Below are 8130 nucleotides of genomic sequence, written 5' to 3' on the forward strand. Positions count from 1 at the left end.
AGAGGGGATTACACACAGCAAAGGGCCACAGGTCGGACCTGAACCCATGGCCACCCCCCACGACTCAGCCTCTCTGCACATAGGGAGCCAGCTCTACCAGGTGAGCTATAGGGCACCCCGTTTCTGTCTCACTCACATTTTATTACCTGTTTCTACCTGTGTGGATGTGCTAATGTTGCAGAGATTTGTTATCTGATTATAGGTCTGTGAGACAGAGGGATGAATAAACATGAAAAGTGCTGGAGCAGGTAGTGGCAAATGAGGCTGATGAGTGAGTGAGTGAGTGAGTGTGGGAACGCAGGAGAATATGCTAATGCATTGGAAATGTGATGCAAATGAGCTTTTTTTCCCTCAAATGCACAGCACCTCTTGGTGTTGGTATCAAACAGCCTGACTGATTTTTTTCGCATGAGGTGTTTGTAGTTTGGGCAAAGTACTGGCAGAAGCTTTGCTTAAGGTATTGACCACAGTGGGGACATCATTTATAATTTATGGTAAACAATAAAAAATAATAATATTAATAATGAATCCTAAACGCACATCTACTCACAGGATGACAGTGCCCCCCACTTCCTTTCAGCACGGTTGGAGCACATTAGGAATGCTTAAAATGTCATTGGCAGTAAACCGAGAAAGGATTACAGGGGTGTTAGCATGTCATTATGTACATCAAACAAATCCACTGCCCCTGCCTGCCTTGAATAGCAATTCCTATTGTTACCATAAAAGTGTGTTGCTGTATGTGTTGGCACAGCTGAGTACTCTAAATGGTATTTTCGATTTGGCCACAGGAGGTTCAATCCTTCATTATACTAAACACATGATGTCCTTTTTAAGATGCTAACATGTGGATGGTAGGAGCTAATCCACAGGGTGTATGGGTGGGGGAGTCCACAACATGTAAACCTAGGGTTCCAGAGTAAAATAGCTTGAGTAACCAGTCAGTTATTAAGTTAATTAAGTACTTTTTCTTGGATCATTTTTTTTCTTGTCCAATGACCAAGGCAGGTTTCTAAATGCTTCCACCTGGTAAGTCAGGACATTCTGTATAATATCATAGTGTTTGACTAGATGTCGTATGGAAAGGGTTAACTCAACTACTGGGGTACTGTAGCCAGGGACAATTCACTACCCAAGCAGACACCGTTGCTAAGTGACAAGTTGCAAGCAAGAATGGACGAGAGAGACAGAGTGAAAATGAGAGAAGAAGGGAGGGGAAGAGAAGCGGGAGAGGAACTGATTGGCTCTCTCTTAGGAATTCTGGCTGCCTCTTAGTGGAAGGTTGGATGAGAGGGAAGGAGAGGAGGGATGGGCTGATGGAAGAGGAGGAGGAAGGAGGGCAACTGTAGCTGATCACAGCTTACAGAAATGGTTGAAAAACAACCTGAACAAGTAGGAGAGGTACAGATAGGAAGAACAAGGAAGAGGAGGGAAGCGTCCAGGCATCTAGTATTGATTGAAGGGGGAGGATTGATGTCTTATGAAATAAATGTGATCATTTTCCCGACATGCCCTGCTACTTAACATGATTCTATAATATGGTGATGTCTTAGTAACAGAGATTACAGCATATCAGTGAATGAATGATGAATGAAAGGTTTACATTTCTACAGTAAATTTGGAAATTCCTCATTTTCAAAAGGATAATGGTTTTAGAAGATCACAGCGCATGTAGAAGATCTTACAACATGCATAAATGACTTATTCTCCCTGATGAATTTATCAGTCATGACAGCAACTGAGCTGTGACAGCGTTTCATTTTCAAATCACACTATTTTTTGGGTGGAAAGTCAATTTTCAAAGGGTTTCCATCCCTTGACTTGGCCTGTTTCTCTAGATAACAACCATATAGTGGTTGAGAGGTTGTGTGCAGGCGTAGCGTGAGAGCAGTGTTGTGTGTTGAATGTTAATACATACAGTTAGCTGACACCAATTTCTATTATGTATAGAAGACATGCATGTAAGTGAAGAATAAGTAGTTTGGAATTTGATGGGGTGCATTCGTGTGCTCAACTGAATAACTAGCCTTATTGTTTTGTATCTAATGTTGTATTGCTGCTTGTACATTTTTTTTAAATGTTCACATAAAAAAAGTGTTTTTTTTCTCTTTGTATGATAGCCATTATTCTATTGTTACTGATGCTGACAAGTAAAGCCCTACTGCTGTTGGCAAACATGTAATACACAACACTTCTTGTTAGTAGGGGATTGCAGAACAGTAAATATGAAGGTTTTCCTAGAGGTTGAATCACTAGTGTTTTATCAATCTGAGCCACAGCAAACATTTATATATGCCTTTCTCTATAGATTTTTCCAGCTGTGTAGTCCCTAAGTTAATAACAGAAATACACTACTTGCTGTGCTTACGGTATTTCTAACAGGTTATAATTATCTATGTGACCTTTGCTGAACACGATCCTGGTGCAGATCAAAGCTCGCCCTCTACAGCTGAACTCAGCTGAATCTCAGGGCTGCACAATCATCATGGACCGACAATTAACAAATCTTTCTGATCTATTCATTAATTTGATAGCTGCATCCAAGGTCTAATTATATGGAAAAGAGGTTTGCATGGGTTGGAGGACTAGGTGAACATCAAGGCAGACAGAAAGAAAGAGAGATGGCCAGAGACGAGAGAAGGACATGTGATACTGTAGGTGAGAACGTAAAAAGGGAGTCAAGGGTGACAGTGATACATAAAGGAAAAATAGGATAGCAAAAAAGAGAAATATTGAGTTCAAAGGTCTTTCTCTAGACGCCGGCTAAGTTACTGGCCCAGTTCTGTGACATAGTGGATGTTGAATTGTCACATTGGGGAATTAAAAGAAAGCCTGCCTCTGTTCTTCTTTTTGTAGTAGAGAACAAACTCTTGTCTCTCTCCCAGTGCTCCCCCCATCCTCCCACTGCTCAGATATTCCTTTAGTCTCAGGCAGCAGCACTACACTTCATTTACTACTCTCTATTGTGCACACAATCATTCTCTCACTCCATCTTTCTCTGCTTCTCATGAACAAACAAAAATACAGACATAGAAGCGCACACTTCCTTCCCCCTGCCAGTGTGTGTCTCATGTTTCCTTTGACTGCCTGCGCTGTCCTTTGGGATGTAAGTGCCTGTTAAGCTTACAGTCGGGCCGTCGTGATGTGAGGCCATTGTGATTGTTCCAGTTATCATCAACATGGAGAGTTAGCCCTAAAAGAATACATTAGTGCATGGATTACTGGATTTCTGTATTCCTATCTTTCCAGAATACAGATCGAAAGCATGGCATCAAGCTTTTTTTCCTGGCATTGCATTGCTCTAATTTCAACAAACAATGGACAAAAACCAAACCACTGACAATATTATAGAGGCGAATTAATGAGTCGAACAAATACCACTACAAAAGTTACATTACTGTCAACTACAGAGCAGCCAGGTTAAACTATCCCCTATTCATGAATGTTCCACTACATTATGGAGTAGTAATGGCCAAAACGGATTTTCTACAATTAATGGAGCTCTGCTCAAACCAGCATTATGTACACGCATGTTTAAATCATGCACTGACTGTCTGCCTTCTGCATTGTTGACTGCAAAGTCCTAGCTTAGTTCTTTTGCATCTTCATTGAAGATCTGCACTAACAGATCTGCAGTTTAATCAACAGGAAAATTAAATTAAATAAAAGCTGACAAACAGAATGGAAAATAATCATGTTACTTGGACTCATTCTTGAAATTGGCTGGACTGGAAGAATATTAACCACAACAGTAACTACACCTCAGTGTCTTATTACAACTGAGTGGGGTTCCAGATACAGGACAGTTACTCTGCTGGGTGTGATACTGCTCGGATTGCTGGTTGAACCTTTATTGCTATGGAAATACTGAGTAAGAACCAGAAGAGAAAGCTGCTAAAATAAAAAATAAATATCCTGACTACTGTCAGGTCTTTTATTTGATGCTCCCATCTCACTGCTGGCAAAGATATCCGAACCAGTATATGATATCTAATATTTAAAGGCAATACATTAGCCACCAGATATTCATCAAGAATCAGCCTCTACCTTATATGCCCTTGCTCAACTGCTTTTCTGCAATAGACACAAACTGATTGATTGACTTTGAGTAACTGTAATAACAGTAATGGCTTAGAACATAATAACACAGGCGCCAGTGGTTTTAGTTTCTGTCCAAGGTATTTTCAATGGATCTGTGGCTGATTTTTCCAGTTGTCAATGCTAAAAATAATTTCTGCAAGTAATACAGTAGTGTGTGGATTAGTCCATGTCTCTGCAGAGCTTCTTGGAAAATTAGACTGGGATCATAAAATCAATACCCGCTAACATACAGTACAGTAGAGGATGAGTACTTTATTTACTTAATATATCAGCTGTGCATCCAAGACAAGGGTCTTAACTGCTAGATGCATCCTGACTAGAGTGTCACTGCACACAACATTTTTGACCTATTTTCACAATGTGTTCTGCTTTGGTGCAGTATATTGGATATCATTTCCCAAGACACCCTGGCATGAGGGTTTCCATCTTTGTCTTTGCCCTTCCCTCTTTGTGTGATCCCTGTGGAGGGAAAGGGCGAGGATGGTCACCAGCGCAGAAATCTACAAGATGTCTATGATGGTAGATCATCATGTCAGGCAAACCAGAGGGAGGGGGAGGTGATCCCTTACTGCTTATGCTAACCAGTGTGTGCACTGAATGGGATAGAATGGGAGGGGATGTGTGTGTAGTGCGGGGAGAGACTTGCACCGAAGACAGGTCAAGGCAAGTGTCCTTGCCTGCCTATCAAATGTACACCACAGGGATTAGCCAATCTCTTCAAACACATACCACTTTCCACACACGCACAACTGTAGTACTACCAGATGCCACCAAGGGGAGCTCTGAATCTGTGATCATTTGTTAGGCATGTAGCATACCCATTTCTCCCCCACTCCTCCCCTTTCTTTCCTCTCTCTTGGCAGAGAGTCCCTATCACCTCACCTAATTCTGTCTGCTTCATTTTATCCCGCACAAAGCTGACAAATTCATAGGTTTTGTGGAGAAAGACAGCAAATATACACATACACATACAGAGGGAGAGAGAGTCAGAGAGAGAGCGAGAGACTGGCTTGTGAGAGCTCACAGGCTTTACTTATTTTGGATCTTACTGATGCAGCGGTAGATATGCATGACGTTGCAAGAGCCATTAAGAACAGACAGAGAGTGGATGAGACTTTGGAGGCCACTGGGACTGTATGACAACCTCAGCTGGAATCCAACGCTTGTCTTGTAGACTGCAGGCTATATTTAATGCAAGGTATTATGTTAGCTCCAAGAATAGTAAAAAACAATGTTGTGTTTGTGTGGTTGCGCTGTTTACATTTTCAGTTGCATTTAAAGATGGTGGTTATTTTGTGTTTGAAGTTTCTGACATAAAAGGACAGACATTTTTCCATGCTTTGATTATTTAGACAAAAAAAAAAAAAGTAGGTATACACATAGGTGTCCGTTTGTAGGTTTCATTGTTCTTTATTTGTAAAATATGTTTTTGAAAATATACTGTATATAGGGTGTGGACAATATTGCAGGCAAGATACAATGTAGTCCAAATTAGCAGCCTTGCAATACAGCCAGTCTTTGCTAGGTTTATAATGGGCACTTTAATTAGACTATTGTGGAAGTGTTAATTCAACCCTGGCCATTTGTAGAAGGTAGTCTGCAATATTTTTGCATTGGACAGCATTGCTTTGCGAGGAGTTCCTGTTACTTTATCCATCCTCTGTAATCTCTCAACAAACACACTTTTGTTTTACAGTTCTGTATATCCTAACTGTTATATACCTTTCTGGGTTATGTCAAATATTTTATATATAAAACTAGAAAAAAGACCAATAATCACTTCTTTGACAGGCTTAAAATAAAATGATACTAGATAAATAAATAAATGAACTCCTCATGAATATGTAAAAAAATAAGCTTTTCCTAAAGTGTTATCATGGGGTGCAACTGCACGTGTGTGAATATTTAATTCATCTGACATGCGTGTCACTGCGGAAATGCATGTGTGTTTTACGAAACTTCCAAGCATGCAAGTGCTTATTGATCAGGTGGGTATCAGCCGGGGAGTAAACATAGGGTCAGAGGTGGTCAATGTCATCGATACCTCTCTGCTTGTGTCTCTCAGTGGGGATAGTCTGGTGTAAATCTAGAGAGCTCTTTAACACTTAGGCCGCCTGTTATGTCAATTACAATGATCCACTGGGGATTCAAGCTGTTATGTGAGGTAATAGAGATCGCCTGAGCGGCATCATGTGGGTGCTTAGTTCTGGGTCACGGGATGGACTGAGTACAGGCATTTGATGTTTGCTTAGCCCACGCTCAAGTTTTCATAAAACAAGATTTTCAGAGATCAAGTTGGTCATCATTTCCAGACTAACTTGCACAACATAAGAAAACTCTTAACATCTAATAAAATACAATTCTGAATCTTTTAAATCTTGGTAGAGGTCTGATAGACTTAAGATTTATATATTTTTTTTTATTTTCCCCCAAGAACATTAAGATTAAAGTGAGATTACTTCAACACTACCAGATGTGCCTGCTAGTAAGCAACACTTATTTATGTGTAAATTTCCAATCAAGTGATTTAACTTTGGATGGAAGATAAGATTACTTGCGGACTTCTCCCCAGTTATTTTAACATTTACATTCTAGTTAAGCTTTATACTTAACAAGAAGACACATTATGGATAGTATTGTCTTAAAAACTATATTAATAGTATTTGTTAGGAGAAATTTAGTTACTGGTATTTCTCCCACCAGAATCCTTGCAGTTATAGCGCATTTGATTTTAAAAGGCAGTACAGACATACATGCACATAGATGATAGACAGACAGAGAGACAGGCAGATAATAGTGTTTTAGTTTAACGCGTGTGTGTGTGTGTGTGTAAGATACTTATTTGCCTAATGGTCATTATGGTGCATTTGGTGGTAGGTGGGTTGGCTCATGCTGTAAATCTTTAAAACTGTGTTGGCTTCCCAAACTCATTAAGCTAGTCTCACTCTGATGATCACACACAGCTCTACAGCATAACATATTTGACCCTGAGAGTGTGTGTGTGTGTGGCTGAGTTGCCGCATCTGAGGTTCTGTGTGTGTCAATGAGAGTGTGATCATTTATCCTAAGGCAAGTACAGCATATGCTAATAAAACATCAGCTCCACAAATCTTGGACTATTTTCATGTCTAAGTTACCACACAGAAATATATAATAATATTATAGCAATATGACAGAAATTGCAGTCTGGTTGGCATGGAAATTTCTCCCTATAATTTAACAGCACTTAGTTCACATTAAAAATCACTTTGCTCTCAGGTTTTCCTTTTTTGCGTGGGGAGGAATTTCTTCAGTTTTTAAAAGTGAAAGAGTTTGATACCATTGGCCTCCCTTTCCCCTACCAACTTTCTGGGGATGTTTTTGCAGGCACACACAAAGAAGTTGATGTTCCATCTTTGTGTTAATGCATTCACATCAGGCTTTTTGCATTCAGGGCTGCTAACAATGCCCATTATTAAGTCTGACAAGCCATTCATTCCAATTACAATTACCCAAAAAAATGTGAAGAAGTAAGCACAGCAAGTATAAGTGAAATTGATTGTATCTCACTGCTGGTATCTACAAATGCCAATTGATGACCTGGTGCAACCAGGGAGTCTAGTATTCAGAGAGTGTACTGCATGTGTATGTACTCAGAGCATTGCTGTGTCTGTGTGTGTGTGCCTGTGTGAAAAAAAAAAAAAAAGATGGAACACACTTGGCACAGGCACACACCAATTCACACACATATCCTCAGACATTCAGGTTGTTGGTGCTCTTTTGTTTTCCATTAGCTACGATTAAAGGTTTGTAAAGATGTGTTGGGTAATTTGTTCAGAAAGGGTTTAAGTGCACTGTCACCTTTGATAAATTAGGGTGCATTCCATTTGTGTAGCCGAGTACATTATGTGCATACATACCGAACTGAGCACTTTCTTCACTTGTTCATTAATAACAGCACAAATACAATGTCCTTGGTAACTTAAATGTGCATAGTTGTCTTTGATCTCATTGTATGTAAATGTGTGTAAACTCTCTCTCTCTCTCTCT

The 8130-nt window shown here is 39.9% G+C and overlaps 1 protein-coding gene across 1 annotated transcript in view; it reads right to left on the reverse strand.

Moving 5' to 3' along the window:
- The window catches only part of nrxn2b (neurexin 2b), a gene marked incomplete in the record, with an annotated part of 560348 nt that overhangs the window by 371286 nt on the left and 180932 nt on the right, over positions 1-8130 (reverse strand).

This window comes from Morone saxatilis, unplaced genomic scaffold, assembly GCF_004916995.1.
Source record: "Morone saxatilis isolate NCDOM2014 unplaced genomic scaffold, NCSU_SB_2.0 Contig4, whole genome shotgun sequence".
NCBI lineage: Eukaryota > Metazoa > Chordata > Actinopteri > Moronidae > Morone > Morone saxatilis.